Source organism: Thalassophryne amazonica, chromosome 21, assembly GCF_902500255.1.
Source record: "Thalassophryne amazonica chromosome 21, fThaAma1.1, whole genome shotgun sequence".
NCBI classification, from domain to species: Eukaryota; Metazoa; Chordata; class Actinopteri; order Batrachoidiformes; family Batrachoididae; genus Thalassophryne; species Thalassophryne amazonica.
The window spans coordinates 2,624,971-2,641,872 of NC_047123.1; the positions used below are offsets into that span (position 1 = coordinate 2,624,971).

Genomic DNA, 16,902 nt, shown 5'->3' on the forward strand with positions numbered 1-16,902 from the left:
ATGCGCCACACATTTTCAATGGAGGACAGGTCTGGACTGCAGGTAGGCCAGTCTAGTACCCGCACTCTTTTACTACGAAGCCACGCTGTTGTAACACGTGCAGAATGTGGCTTGGCATTGTCTTGCCGAAATAAGCAGGGACGTCCCTGAAAAAGACGTTGCTTGGATGGCAGCATGTGTTGCTCCAAAACCTGGATGTACCTTTCAGCACTGATGGTGCCATCACAGATGTGTAAGTTGTCCATGTCATGGGCACTAACACACCCCCATACCATCACAGATGCTGGCTTTTGAACTTTGTGCTGGTAACAATATGGATGGTCTTTTTCGTCTTTTGTCCAGAGGACACGACATCATGATTTCCAAAAACAATTTGAAATGTGGACTCATCAGACCACAGCACACTTTTCCACTTTGTGTCTGTCCATTTCAAATGAGCTCAGGCCCAGAGAAGGCGGCGGCGTTTCTGGATGTTGTTGATGTTTGGCTTTCGCTTTGCATGGAAGAGTTTTAACTTGCACTTGTAGATGCAAGTGCCATTTTTAATGCAGTGCCACCTGAGGGATCGAAGGTCACAGGCATTCAATGTTGGTTTTCGGCCTTGCTGCTTACGTGTAGAAAGTTCTCCAGATTCTCTGAATCTTCTGATTATATTATGGACTGTAGATGATGGAATCCCTAAATTCTTTGCAACTGAACACTGAGAAACATTGTTCTTAAACTGTTGGACTATTTTTTCATGTAGTTGTTCACAAAGTGATGATCCTCGTCCCATCATTGCTTGTGAATGGCTGAGCCTTTTGGGGAGGCTCCTTTTATACCCAATCATGACACTCACCTGTTTCCAATTAACCTGTTCACCTGTGGAATGTTCCAAACAGGTGTTCGTTGAGCATTCATCAACTTTCCCAGTCTGTTGTTGCCCCGTCCCAGCTTTTTTGAAATGTGTTGCAGGCATCCATTTCAAAATGAGCAAATATTTGCACAAAAACAATAAAGTTTATCAGTTTGAACATTAAATATCTTCCTCTGTTATTGTTTGTCTATTTTGCTTATCGTTAATATTAATAACAAATGCATGAATTTTTTGGTATAAAAATAGCAGTGGCGTATAAGGTGTATAATAACATGTTTGTTTGCTTTTTTAATTTAATCCTAAAAAGCCACCGCTTTTAATCAAGTACAACAAAATATTAAGAACCCATCTGTAGTGAAACTGTATTTTTAAAAAGTCGCGTGTCTTCTGTTTATTCTGAACCAACACAAAATCTATATTCATAAAGGGCTACGTCTGTCTGTCTTATAATATGTAGTCCTAAAAACTATATATATTCTGAATCCTCATGACAGGGGGAACAAACTGGTACCATATTTTTAAAAGTTAAACTGAAAATTACCTCCAAAATAGCCGGCTGTGGGTATGACCAGGCAGATTCAAATTTCCAGCCCTGTATACAGTGAGGAAAATAAGTATTTGATCCACTGTTGATTTTGCAAGTTTTCCCACCTACAAAGAATGGAAAGATCTGCAATTTTTTATCATAGGTGCATTTCAAATGTGAGAGACAGAATCTAAAAAGAAAATTCAGAAAATCACATTGTATGATTTTTATTAAATAATTAATTTGGATTTTATTGGATGAAATAAGTATTTGACCTCCTACCAGCCAGCAAGAATTCTGTCTCTCACAGACCTGTTAATTTTTCTTTAAGAAGCCCTCTTATTCTGCACTCTTTACCTGTATTAATTGCACCTGTTTGAACTTGTTACCTGTATAAAAGACACCTGTTCACACACTCAATCAATCGCACTCCAACCTGTCCACCATAGCCAAGACCAAAGAGCTGTCTAAGGACACAAGGGACAAAACTGTAGACCTACACAAGGCTGGGATGGACTACAGGACAACAGGCAAGCAGCTTGGTAGAAGACAACAACTGTTATGATTATTTATTAGAAAGTGGAAGAAACACAAGATGACTGTCAATCTCCCTCGGTCTGGGATTCCATGCAAGATCTCACTTTGTGGGGTAAGAGTTCAGGTCAGGGTCCAGAGGAGGCATGGGAGAAGGTCATGTGGTCAGATGAGACCAAAATAGAGTTTTTTGGAATCAACTCCACTTACCATGTTTAGAGGATGAGAACAACCCCAAGAAAACCATCCCAACCGTGAAGCATGGGGGTGGAAACATCATACTCTGGGGGTGCTCTTCTGCAAAGGGGACAGGACGACTGCACCGTATTGAAGGGAGGATGGATGGGGTCATGTATGGTGAGATTTTGGCAAACAACCTCCTTCCCTCAGTAAGAGCATTGAAGATGGGTCATGGCTGGGTCTTCAGCATGACAATGACCCCAAACACACAGCCAGGGCAACTAAGGAGGGGCTCCGTAAGAAGCATTCCAAGGTCCTGGAGTGGCCTGGCCAGTCTCCAGACCTGAACTCAATAGAAAATCTTTGGAGGGAGCTGAAATGCCAAACCTAAAAGATTTGGAGAAGATCTGTATGGAGGAGTGGACCAAAATCCCTGCTGCAGTGTGTGAAAACCTGGTGAAAAACTACAGGAAACGTCTGACCTCTGTAACTGCAAACAAAGGTTTCTGTACCAAATATTAAGGCCTACTTTTCTATTGTATCAAATACTTATTTCATGCAATAAAATACATATTAATTATTTAAAAATCATACAATGTGATTTACTGGATTTTTTTTAGATTCTGTCTCTCACAGTTGAAGTGTACCTACGATAAAAATTACAGACCTCTACATTCTTTGTAGGTGGCAAAACTTGCAAAATCAACAGTGGATCTGTAGAAGAATTTTTAGGTCCTTATTTGAACTATGATGAACTATCAAGTGTCCTGATCCGAACTGTATGTCCTCTGGTTGAACTAGCAGGTGTTCAACCCCAAAAAAAGGGCTCTATTAGTCATTCAGTCTGTCAGGGGCTTTCCAAGGCCTTTTAGGTGCTTTCCCGCAGGCCACGTGCAGGGGCCTCAGGCCAGCTGCACCTGTGGCTGAGGCCACGTGCGGGGGGGGGCCTCAGGCCAGCTGCACCTGTGGCTGAAGGTCTTTTAAAAAAATCAGTTGTAAATCCTTCACGTTTTAATGGGAGCGTTTGTCACATTGAAATAATGGCCTAACACCTGCTTAGGGTTCACTAGAGGACGCTTCCAATAGAAAACCATGTCTTGGGAATGAAATAAATAAAAAAGTCGAAGGAGGAGCGATGCCCGCGGGTCTCCAATAAATAGATGAGCGCGGTTGTCACCTAGTCAGTCTCTCTAGAGGACTCAGTTTGTCTAAGCTCTGTGTCGCACGCTTAAATAAACTTAAAAACTCTGTGCATTTTATCTTGCTTAAGGCTGAATTATTCTAAAGTGTTGTGTCCTTTTCTAGCATATCACTTGCAATTAGTTTGTGTTATCTAAAAGACGACATCCTGAGAAGACTAAAGACGGACCACGTCAGAACTTGGCGAGCCAGCTTCAGGAGGGTCCAGGGGCATTCCGGCAGCCTGGGACGGTCCAGCTCATCCCTCCAGACCGTAAATAACAGTGATCACGACTAAAGGGTAAGCAGAAACCTTTTATAACTTCTGCACGATCTGGAGGAGTGAGTCGGGATTTCCGCCCAAGTTGACAGGTGATATTTTTTTAATTGCTTCTTACCCAAAAGAACCTGGACTAAGAAAATTGATAAAAGACAAAAAAAGATAAGATTGAAAATTATCAGGCCTTGTAGATAAAATGCTCAGAAGGTGTGTGTGTTCCCAGGAAAAAGAATGTCTGTGTGAGTGAAAGGTCAGGAATGTTCATGAACTCTGGTGCGGAAAAGAGTGCATGGAGAACTAACCTGGATGCTTGGGGAATAATTGGTGTTGAAATTCGTTACTAACGTGCCGGCTGATAGCATGCGCTGTAGGGGTTAATTTAGGGGAGTACACTGACAAATAGATACAAGGTAATACAAGGTTATTTAAAGAGTTTAACAGAGACTGAAGTGAAATAAGTGAGAAAAAGAGTTTAACAGAGAATACGTGCAGAGGAAGCACAAGATAAGCGCCTGAGGGGGCGCAGTAGAAATACCGTACGTGATAAAGAGATTTAAAGAGAAAAGTGCAAAGTAGCACAGCTGACAGTAAGTAAAAGAGCTCAATAAAGGACGTCATTTTTTAAGAAAAAAGAGAAAAACTATTAAAAAAAAAAATGAATGAAGAGTTAGTGCAGAATACATGATAATTAATGAAGCAGAAAATAGTGCAGTAAGGCACCAAATACACGCTTGTGGGGCGTGGGAGAAGAATAAGTAATTAAGTACACAGTAATATGAGTTTTTTTTTTATAAGAAAAGAAAAAGAGAGTATTTTCAGTGCAAAGGCACATTAAGCTCACGAGGAGCTCAGTAAGTGAAAAAAGTAGAAGAAAGTGCAGAAAGGCACAGGATACGCACGCCAGGCGCGGTAAGGCGTAGAAATAAATGAAATATTGTATGCTCAGAGAGGAGCTTGTGAAAAATAATATATTAAGCACAGGATACGCACGCGAGGCGCGGTAAGGCGTAGAAGTAAATGAAATATTGTACGCTCAAAGAGGGCTTGTTAAAAAATAATGAGTTGCTGGCAGCGCCGGAGAAGCTGTCTAACGTGAAGAAGAGATACATACTTAAACAGAACACATTGGTGTTAAGTGAATAAAAAGGTTGTTTAAAGCCGCGGAGTAAAGGGTGGCAGAAGTCTAGATAGAGATATATAGAAAGTTGTTTTTAATAATTTTTGTGTATAAAGCTTTTGAAGATTGGTGTGTGGGAGAGCGGAGAGTAAGCGGGGAGTTGCAGGCAAAGCTGTGGGGCTTGCAGGCTGGCTGACATACAAGATTAATGTAAAGAGTACGAGGAGGAGGAGACGTTTAGACCCAACAGAAGGACTTGGGAGGTGCATGACAGGCAGAGAGGAAAGTGTGAAACAGAGACAGTGTGTTACACACAACACAGTGAAGAAAAAGACAGGAGAAGAGACTGCTATGTAAATACAGAGAAGGTAGATATTATTTCAAAGAAAGAAAACTAGAAGGAAAAATAGATAGTCGGGAGCAAAGACATTAGGAAGTGTTAGGGTTGTAAGAGGATTAAATAAATAAAGTTGGTTATAAATCAAAAGAGTTAAAGCTTAGATTATAGTGAAAAAGCTGACAGACTGATCAATGCTTGGGACAGTCTTTGATGGGAGACTTAAGTGATGATGAAATAATACTCCCAGAACAGGAATCAGGACACATTTTTGGCTGGAAAGGACCTATTTTGACAGTGTAGGAGCAGAACATTGGCAGGACGAACAAGAGATCAATCAGAAATTATGGCAGATTACTAAGGTAATCAATCTGAAGCAAAAGAAAGAACAATTCCCTCTAATTAATTGGGAGCTGCTGATAAGACGTCTGTGGCATCAGGGTTTAACCCCGTGGCTGCAGCTGCTTTGTGCTGATCCTAATAAAGAAATTAGCATACCATTAAATCATTTAATAACACTACCAACCGATCCAGGTGAAGAACTGTTTCCTAGGTTGACTCTGACTGTGGTCCCAAGGAAGGTTCGGTGGGAAACAGGTAAATTTTTATATTTAGTTAAAGAAAAAGAAGACGGGCATAACAGTTGGAAATTTAATCCTTTTAAGGGTTTAAAATACAAAACAGGTGTTACAGCCGGCAAGTTATTGGTCTGGATCAGGACAGCCCCTGAGGGACTACCAGAACACCATAGAAACACCTCACATAGCGTTTGTCAGGGTTACATGGGTAACTCTCAAGGTCAAGGTCGGGAAAGTACCCCGCTAGACTTAGTACTAAGAAATAATCCAGGAAAACGCACTAAGGCCAACCAATGTATGAGAAAGTGGCACAAAAGGTCACATGGGGGCAGGCAATGGCCTTTGGTGGGATCATTTGATCCGGTGATGTGTGAAGCAGTTGCGGTAGAAATACAGAAAAAAGAAATTAAAGATCAGCAGAAGAACGTGAATAACAACAAAAAACGCACTGAAGAAAAAGAAGTTTTGGCCTTGTTCAAGCAGGAAGCGCAGAGGCTACAGCAGAAAAGAGAAAAAATGACAGAGGAAAGATCCAAAGAAACTAAAGCCAGTGCACCGAGCTGGGAAGCAGAGCCACCCCCATATAAACATCATGATATGGGAAAGACAGCTGGACAATTTGTATTAGGAACTCGTGAAGAGGACCAAGGCATGGATGTGGAGGGCAAATTCACACTGACACTAAAAGCTCGAGAGCCACAAGGAGACAGGTCCTCAGTCTGTCAAATGGATCATACAAGGTCTCCAAGTCCGAAAGTAAGTGGTCGCTCACCACGACCAGCAGGGGGGGCCACAAATAACAGTGACACGGAGGCAGACGAGGATAAAGAGAGAGACCTGAAGTCTCCGCCTGCACATCGAGGTCCACTGAAAACCGTCCCCTCCCACCATAAGTCAGCCGACTGGACCTTCACAGGCTATAGAGGCTCCGAAGAGTGGCACAAGAGCTTCTGTGACACACTGGATCTGGCCAGAAGAGATAATGAAGAACTAGCTGAGCAACTTCGGCTAGCGAAGGAAAGAATACAAAGACATAGGGACGCAGAGGAAAGAAGAATATTACAACAATCGACGCCCAATCAAGGGAATCACATTATAGAGCCACCCACCCGAAAAATTTCTGGTGAGATCGTCATTGAGAGTGCAAAAGAGGCCCGACTCAGGCAAAGACAACAATGTGTAGCCAAAGACATAGCGGCTTTAGAACAGGATATAACCAACTGGATAGACTGCCTGGAACCAGTCAGGCGCACTCGATCTGGAAGACAGTATGGAGCCCCCACAGAAGAAGAGGAGGACGAAGACCTCATATGCCCATTGGTGGTTAGAAATGGTCATCATGTGTATACCCCATGGAGCTGGACAGACATGGTGGGGCTGGCCAACAGGCTGCCAGACATCACCCAAGGAGCTGGGAGATGGATAACTGCCTTAGAAGAAGGCACTGCAGGGGTAACCTTGTCTTTAGGTGACATAAAAGCCTTGCTAATGCATGACATGGGAAAACATGACACTGAAGAATTAGCAGGAAAGGTTGGACTAACACAAATGATGGGCACTAATCAACATGATGAAGTCCCCTTTAATCGCTATAGAAACTCCATGTGGGAAGGACTGAGAAGAAAGTACCCGGAGGTCTTGGATCCCTCTAAATTGGATGATGAGGAATGGACACCTGAAGAGTGCCCAAAGAAGTTCCTGCACCGATTCCAGAAGAGATGGGCGGAGGAAACAGGAAATGCATGGAACCATTCTCCAGCAACTGAAATCCTGTTTAAAATAACTGTAAAAAAGGCTCTACCAGATGAGGTTCAGAAAGCCCTAGATGGAGTCGTGGGACTATCAAAAATGAATTGGGCTTTATACTCTGAGCATATTTGTCACCATCTTGAAATCTACAAGAAAGAAAAACAAAAAGAAGAAGATGCAGCAAAATCCCTGACGAAAAAATTGGTGCAGATGCAGTTGGGAGAGCTAACCAAAGTCAAGAAAGAAAAAACAAAGACCCAGGCACCAATGATGACCCCTGTTCCTTCTGAGCTGGCAAACACAGGCCTTACGGCAAACACTGCTGCCACCATACAGGCACCTGTGGTAACAGCCACACAGAGCCCCCAAGGAGCAGCAGGAAGCACTCCTACAGGAGAAGTCTCAGCACCAGTGGAGCATCACTATCACTACCATAGCACTGGCACACCCGGAAATGGACCCACCTACAGTCATGGGTGGAGAGGAGAGTCACGGAACTTTCAAGGTCAAAGAGGAGGGTGGCGAAGAGGATCTCGCCAACCTTCATTTGGAAGCAGATTCCAAAACTCAGCTCCCAGGAACAGTCAAGCGGGACCGCCTATGGGACTAACACCCCCAATAGGGGATCAACCTTCTAATGAGTGTTGGAGCTGTGGACAACCTGGACATTGAATGAGAAATTGTCCGGCCCGACCTTGGGTTGGACCCTCTGCCTATTGGCAATAGGGGGGCCTAGAGAAGACAGAGGGGGAAACGGTGGCATTGGCTATTTCGATGATACCTAAGGAAGAGCCAACCGTCACTGTTAATATACAAAACAGAGATTTCCCTTTCAAGGTGGATACAGGGGCAACATACTCTTGCATAGGGAAAATGGGCGCTCATCTCCCCCTCTCTGGGTCTGTAATTAAGACCATCGGCTTCTCTGGGAAAACTCAAATAATACCTTTTACACGCCCACTTCCTGTAACGATTGCAGGAAAAACAATTGAAGCACCCCTGTTATACTCACAAAATACACCTGTGAATTTGCTGGGAAGAGACATTTTATGTAAGCTACAAACCCAGATAGTGTGTACCCATCAAGGACTGCAAATACACTTTCCTGACGAAGCACTCGCCAACATTATGGTGCTTATGGACATGGAAAACAAGGTCCGACCTGTGCAACCCATGGTATACTGGCTGAAGTTACAACCAGAAAATTCAAATCTTCAACTGGAATGGGAAAAATGGAAGCCCTGGACAGAACAACACTATGAAGCAGTATATACACCTAGTTTACCTTTACATGTCACCCTGATGTTCGATGCCAAACAAGAACAGACTGACTATGCATGCTGCTGGGATGCATTGATGAATCAACGGCTGTTTCACATAACCACCACAGAAATTTATTTAGGCCCCCAAGGGGCCGCAGCTTCTGTCAAGCTAACTTCAGCTGAACAACAATGGTATCAAGTGCCGAATGCCACGCCTCATGTGACCCTTTTAGTCTCAGAAAAGTACGAATCCCATGACCTAGGTCCAATGGTAAAGACAGCCTCAGAAGTTGAAGAATGGCAAAACATGGAAAGTCCACAAGTACATCTGTCAAAAGACCAGCAGTTTATACGAATTAATTTAAAAGTAAATGATGAGGCTATAGCTCAAAAAGTGGAGCTCAATCCTAGATCAGAGGGACAGATGGTGTTATCGGCCCAACAAGAGAAATTGTTAGAGCAAATACCACCAGTGGTGTGGTCCAAAAGCAAAACAGATGTAGGACTAGTAAAAACAGCCTTACCAGTAAAATAAAAGTAAAACCGGGAGCAAAACTGCCTCACCAAAGGCAGTATCCATTAAAACCTCAGGCTATTGAAGGCATAAAACCAGTAATTAAGGGACTGATGGCAGCTGGAGTTTTAATAAAAACTGCAAGCCCATGCAACACTCCTATCTACCCTATCCCTAAAAACAATACCAAAGAGTATCGGCTGGTACATGATCTGCGTCCTATCAATGCAATAATAGAAATGGATGCACCTATAGTACCTGATCCGCATACTATACTATCAAGCATCCCTGCTGGAGCAAAATGGTACACAGTAATCGATCTGTGTTCAGCCTATTTCAGTGTGCCTGTGCACCCAGATTCACAACATTTGTTTGCATTCACATTTCTGGGACAACAGCTAACGTATACACGGCTACCTCAGGGACTGAACCTGTCCCCAGCCATCTTTAACAAAGTCCTGGCTGAAGATTTACAACACCTTGACATACCCAGTACATTGGTGCAATATATAGATGATCTCCTTATTGCATCAGAGACTCAAGAACAGTGTGAAAAAGATTCATTAATTGTATTGCATGCATTGGCAGATGGAGGTCATAAAGTAAGTAAGGACAAATTGCAGTTCTGCAAACAAGTAGAATACTTGGGAAGACAGTTGTGTGGGACCACGCGATGTATAGCCCCAAGCCAAGTGGAGGCTATAATCAAGGCTCCCAAACCCCAAACAGTGGGACAGATGCTTTCATTCCTTGGGATGGCAGGGTACAGTCGGCCTATAAAAACTGCACCTTTGCGTGCCATGATTAGAGCAGTGAGGCAAACATGCAATGCAGCTCTCCTTGTCTGGACAGATGAGGCAACGGGAGCTTTTGAGGCCCTAAAAACATACATGCAATCTGCTCCCGCGTTAGGTAACCCAGATTATGGGAAACCTTTCCATTTGTATGTTACTGAAAAAGCTGGTTATGCTTGTGCTGTACTAATGCAGGAAACAAATGAAGGAAAACAACCATTGGCCTATTATAGTACAAAGCTTGACAACATTGAAACAGGATTGCCACCATGCTATCAGGGTCTAGCAGCAGCTGCCTTTGCATTTCAAAAAGCATCATCCATAATCATGGGACATGCAGTAACGTTGTACACGTCACATCAGTTACATGCCCTGCTAACCAGTCAACGTTTTGTCTTAACACAAGCTAGACGCACTGGATATGAAGTTGTGTTGTCCGCTCCAGAAATAACAATACAACGTTGTCACACGGTGAATCCCGCCACCAAATTGACCACACCGTTAGATGGTACTCCACATAACTGTGTGGCAGAGACAGAGAAATTTTTGAGAGCCAGAGAACATTTGTATAATCACGCCATAGATGCAGATCTAACCCTGTTCGTGGACGGCTCATGCTTTCGGGATGCCGCGGAATTGCATGCGGGTATGGGGATTGTTAGATTAAACACGGATGGCGAGACCTTTGAATTACTGGAGTCCCAAGGAATTGATCAGCCTTGTTCAGCCCAACTGGCAGAAATCAAAGCCTTAACTATGGCTTGCCAGATAGCTAAAGATCAACGTGTTAATATCTACACAGACTCAGCCTACGCTTATGGCGTATGTCATGTACATGCAAACATTTGGAAACAAAGGGGATTCCTGAGAGCAGATGGCACCCCTGTCACTCATGGAGAAGCGATTTCCCAACTGTTACAAGCTCTCCAATTACCGTCTGAGGTAGCCATCATTAAATGTGCAGGTCATCAAAAGAATAATAACATCATAGCTCAAGGTAACAACCTAGCAGATGACGCAGCTCGCAAAGGAGCACAAGGGGAAAATATGTTTCCCCTGTTAACCATCCAAGATTGTGCCCCACTGGTTTCACTTGACGCACTGATAGTGGCTCAAAGTAGGGCCAGTGGAGAAGAAAAACGAATGTGGGTTAAACGAGGCGCTATTGAGACACGCAGTCAGGGGCCAGCGGACAAGCTGTGGCGCAGTAGTCATGGACATTTTGTGTTACCCACCAATTTATTACGACATGCAATCATTTGGGCCCACGGACCCGATCATTGTTCGCAAGTCCAAATTATGAACAAACTAAAAGCTGTCTGGTGGTCACCATATATGGCAGCTACAGTGGACCGTTTGTTGAATGAGTGTGAGGTATGTGCACAGTACAATGTCCGGAAATCATTCACAGCCCCTTTAGCCCACATTCCGGTCCCTGATGGGCCATTCAGACATCTTATGATGGATTTCATAGACATGGGAGCTGAAAACCGAGTTAAACGAATGAGATATGTTTTGGTAGTGATATGCAGATTCAGCCGATGGATTGAGGCAGTAGCCTCTGCAAATCAAGACCATAAAACGGTAGCCAAATTTCTGTGCCGAGATGTCTTTCCAAGATTTGGCATTCCGGATACTATCTCATCTGACAACGGTAGGGCTTTTGTAGCCAAGGTTACACAAGAAACATTCAAACAATTGGGTATCAAACAGAAGTTTGGGTGTGTTTATCACCCTCAATCAAATGGGGCGGTGGAACGGGCTAATGGCATTTTAAAGAACAAACTAGCAAAAATCATAGCAGACAGCAATGGCAAACTAACCTGGCTGGATGCGTTGCCGCTTGCTTTATTGTCAATGCGCTCACAAACTAACCGACTAACCCATTTGACACCATTTGTAGCTCTTACAGGTCGGCCGATGCCTATTCCATACCTGAGAGGACCCTACGAAGGACCATCGCTGGAGCAGCTACAAGACGAATGGCATAATTATCTGAGACAGTTAACCCAAATACACAAAACTATCTTTTTGCAGGTCAAAGGTGCTACAGAAGACAGAGAAGCAGAGATTCCACTCGAAAATCAGAGCATCCAGCCTGGTGATCTGGTTTACGTCAAAGTGTTCAAAAAGAAGTGGGACAGGCCCCGCCGAGAAGGTCCTTTTAAAGTTATTCTTGCCTCACGTACAGCAGTCAAAGTAGACGGTAAGGACACTTGGTTTCATTTAAACCACTGCTGTAGGGTTGGTGGCCCAGCGCCCCTGCGGCCTCGGCAAGCTCGTCTTGGCAGAGCCGCCGGGCCAAGGGGGGAAGCAAGAGAAGCCAGAGACCCTACAGCAGCACCGAGGGACGGCCACGCCTCCCTGCAGCCAGAAGAAGCACCGAGGGAAGGCCACGCCTCCCTGCAGCCAGGCGAACACCGGCCAAGGCGCTCACAGAGACTGATTGAACAAAGACGACGCACAGCTTCAGAGAGTAGTGGATCCCTGCCAGATAGAGCAGCAACAGACTCAGATGCAGACTCAGAAACAACTGGAGACGCAGGCCAACAGACAGACAGAAATACAGACCGACAGATAGACAGGCCACAGGAGACATCAGACTCGGACAGCAACTTAGTAGATTTACCGACAGTACAACCCAGACAAAGCACAGATACACCACACATCCCTAGTGACAGCTCATCTAGTGACGGCTCACTCAGTAGCACATCTAGTAGCACATCTCAACAGTCATCAGAGCAATGATTAAGGAATTATTCAAGGGATTGACAATACTACTGGTGGTCAGTATGGGAGAACATAGACGTCCAAAACATACAACGGACTGTGCCGTGGCCATGGCCGCAATAGCAGCTAAACAAGGCATTCTAAACACAGGAAAAACATATAATTTGGTATACATTAAATCAAAAGCCTACAAGAACACAGGAATACAGGGAAAGCTGGGGGATTACATATTAGGCAAAGCCATTAGCATCAAATGTGAAGAGGAGGGAACACTCAACATAGAGGTAATTTGTGATAAAAGAGGATGCAGGGAAACCAAGCAAGACGTAACTGTTACAGTACATGAAGCCACAAAATGGGTAAAAATCAAACCAAGGAAAAAGAGGACAATTAGAAGCCTAGAAACAAGCAGTCACTTAGGGAGATGGGATCCCAGTACAGACCTAGCCCGTACACAAGGGTTGAAGACCAATCTATTTTACCAATGGTTGAAATTTTCGGCTAGGCAGATCAGTGAAAAGCCTTGCATAGCCTGTCACCGGAAAGGTGTGATACCTCAGGCTAAACCCCTACCTGATATCAACAACTGTTATAGAAGCCCCCAACATAACTCAGACCAAGCAGAATGCTATACACAATGTGTTATGAAAATGGCAGTAGGTGATGAAAAATATGCTGCCGACAGTAAACTTTGTCCAGTGCCCCTAAGTACAGAAGGAACCGTTCCACCTATGATTAAAATAGAGAAAGGGATGATACACCCATTCTGTATAGCTAAAGGATTAGTAGCACAATACATAAGCGATTGGCAGGTAGGGACGACCCAGCCAAAACACCACATACAGTGTATGCAAAAGCAGCAAGAATACAAACCGGCCAAAACAGCATGGAACATTACCGTCTGTCACACCCTGCCAGCAGCAGGCATACAGTGTGAACAAATAGTACCGGCCACAGGGGGGTCTGTAATTGGACTGAATCTCACCCATGCTTCATGGGTATCTACTCCAAATTTAGCTAAGGGAACGGTACCCTTAGCTGACATCTTTTGGATATGCGGACAAAGAAGGAAACTCCTGTCATCGCTGTCCCCTAATTGGAAAGGCCTTTGTGCTCCTGTGATGCTCACAGGAGCTATAACAGTAATTGAAATGCCAAATTCAATACAACCCATGCCACAGAAACTTCGTAAGAAAAGAGGAATAATGACGTTTAAAACAGACTACAACATCACAGTAAGAAACGGGATACCAGAAGGGATACCCCGACAATTAGAAGCCATAGACAGTAGCAGAGTTAAAGCAGATGAAGACGGGGATAAATGGGGATGGGCATTGGCTCTGTTCGGGGTTACTCCAAAAGTCCGTTCTAGGTTCCAGGAGGTGCAGTGGATTAATTACTTGTGGTATAATCAACAAAGATATTTGAATTGGACATTGGCAGCTGTAGGAGCCTTAACCAAACAACTGCACGCCACCTCGCTAATGACAATGCAAAATAGATTAGCTATCGAGATGATGATGGCTGATGAACAAGGAGTTTGTATTATGATCAAAGCCACCGAATGTTGCACAGCTATTCCCATGCGTACAGGGGAAGACGGAAATTTGACAGAGCTCTTAATCACACTTGAAGAGATGCAACAGGAACTATTAAGTAACTCCGTAGGAGGGAGAAATGAAACTGACGATTCTGGATACATTGTAGGGAATGGAATGAATATTGGCCCACTATTTTCACTGTTTGGGGCTCTAAGGAGAGGGTGGATATCATGGAAAGACTGGTTATATCAGATAGGTGTAATCTTGGCACTAACAGGGGTGGCGGTCTTGCTGGTAATATGTTGTGGTATTCCCTTGATAAAATTTCTGGTCAATAAATTGATTTCATCCACAGTAGGACAGCTCCCACTGTTAGCCATCCGAGCCCTGGAAGAAAGCACAAACGAAACAGACAGAGAACCAGAATATATGGAAATGGATGAAATACCAATTATCCTCCCCGACAGCCCCCAGCTCCCTAATATTGTGGCGTACACCCCAGATAGGGAGGACTGGGATGGACCGTGCTTGGTGATATTGTAGACGAGGAAGAAGACATGCACGCACATTTACATTCACACACATGCACCCACAAAAATGAGGGATAGGATAGACAATATCTGAAAGAATGACATGGAGCTGTAATAATGAACGTATATGTATATTACTAGGACACAGGAGTATGGCTGAGAGACCAGACTCCCCTGATCAGGGACCTATGCCTGATCTGCCTCTATCAAGTCTGATTGGACTCTCAGAACTGTTTGGAGAAGAGGATATACAGGAGGGATGGTCGAGACATGATTGGTCGCCACAGCCGCAATCCATCCAGCAGCTAAACCAGTTGGCAACAGAAGGATCTTCATCGTTCCAGCACCTGGCGATGACGGCTTCACAGAATCTGCCTGCAGCAAGAGTCGGCCCGAGGGCTCCACCATCACCTGAAGGACCCTTTGGACTCAGGAACACACCTCTTCCGCAGATGCCATGGAGACAGTCACATGTGCCAGTGGCAACGATACCCTCCAGGGGAGACAGCCAAGGTCGGCCATATGCAGCAACCGCCCGAGTGCATCCTAGACCCAATTCATTGCTAGGACCTGTCCCCAGCTTTCCACCCCCAAGGCAGGAGAGATATTCCGATCAGCCCAGTACCTCTGGAGGAGGATCAGCAGGGGTGGACCTTAGTCGAACTCACCGACCAGGACAGAGGGGAGCTTTGTACAGGCTGCTAAATGCCCAGAGTGTCCCAGCCACTTGCCCGAGCGACATCAGCAATACTCCCCCCACACACGAAATGCCTTCCCCCTTGTACTTCCTGTCCCCTGGACTGCACAACCTTAATCTGGTCATGGTCACCCCACAGGACATGGCAATCTTGGTTCGAGAGCTTTGTCTTCCACAAGAGTCTGTTCCAAAAACCTTGGAGCAGCTCCTGCCCCTCACAAATCACATTCCCCATGGACTATTTGAGGAACTCATGCCACAACTGAGTCAGACAGCTGCATACCTGTTAAGGATACACCGTGACAATGCCAACATCACTTGTGCTCAGGAGGGCCTCCATACTCAACTGTGTGGTCTTCAGTCTAGTATGGACATGCTAGCCAGCATGATGGAGCATATGGAGAGGGAACACCTAGGGCTGGCCACCACCACCCTGAATGTGGGCAAGAATTCTCTGGGGGCCCTGTACAACCTGGCCAAGCAGCACAAGGAGCTGGAAAGATCCATCAGAGAACTGCGCGACTGTCTGAAAGCCAGAATTCCTGATCCTTCCCCCACTACCCCTGAAAGGCCAACCTCCCCATATTCCCCAACTTCTCCCAAAACTTCAGACGCTGAGTAAATGCTGAGGAGCGCGGACTGACGTAATGGCACTGAACACGGACTATGATCTTGGTTCTTGAGTTTGAATTGCGGACTGGTTTCAGAAATCTGAGTGTAAAAAAAACAAAGGAGGATATATCTTAGTAACGAAGGTCGGGTAAATGTCTGTCCTTACCATCATCTGCGTAACACAGATAAAGCTAAATGCATACACATAGATATCACATTGCAAAGTTATAAAAAGGGGACCCTTACACGGCGTGTTTGGAGATTTAGTAGTAAAGATGCGCCATAGGGACCCCTTTTTCTTAAATTATAGCATGCCTCAAGAGACATGCATCGCCTAAATTTGGCATCTGGCCAAAAAGGGCATTAGAAAACAAGCTGAAAAAGAAGAAAAACAAAGTGGAGAATGTTGAGAAATGGCCTATAATGAAAACCATTATATGATTGACTAAGGCAAATGACTTAAGGACGGACATGAAGGGAAACCATTTATGGTGTTTATCATTTAACTAGACATAGCTGCGCTAACCTTAGAATAGTTTCTTGATTGGCTGACTAAATAGTGGTAACGTAGGGGTTATTTGATGCATTTAAATAATAAATGTGTGACGCTTTAACAAAATAATATGTAGAACCAAGTATAATGGGTTGGAGCCTCTGGTTGAGTGAGACAATAGATGCCAGAAGATGATTGGTTGCACTGATGTCAATGTAAAGCCTTTACTTTGCCATGATTAAGAGGTTGCTGTAACTTGTTTTATGTGGCCATTTTAAGTGCCTTGAATTACACCAAAACTCAATGTTTGAATGTCACCTTGCGTTGATATAATCCAGCTAATTGATCACCTTGTGCCTTAGTATGTAGGTTCACCTGCACTTCAATATATTT

General features: G+C 44.3%; 1 protein-coding gene across 1 annotated transcript in view; it reads right to left on the reverse strand.

The window, feature by feature from the left end:
- ddx51 (DEAD (Asp-Glu-Ala-Asp) box polypeptide 51) overlaps positions 1–16,902 on the reverse strand; it is a 65,765-nt gene that overhangs the window by 38,691 nt on the left and 10,172 nt on the right. The gene's annotated exons all lie outside the window — the stretch shown is intronic.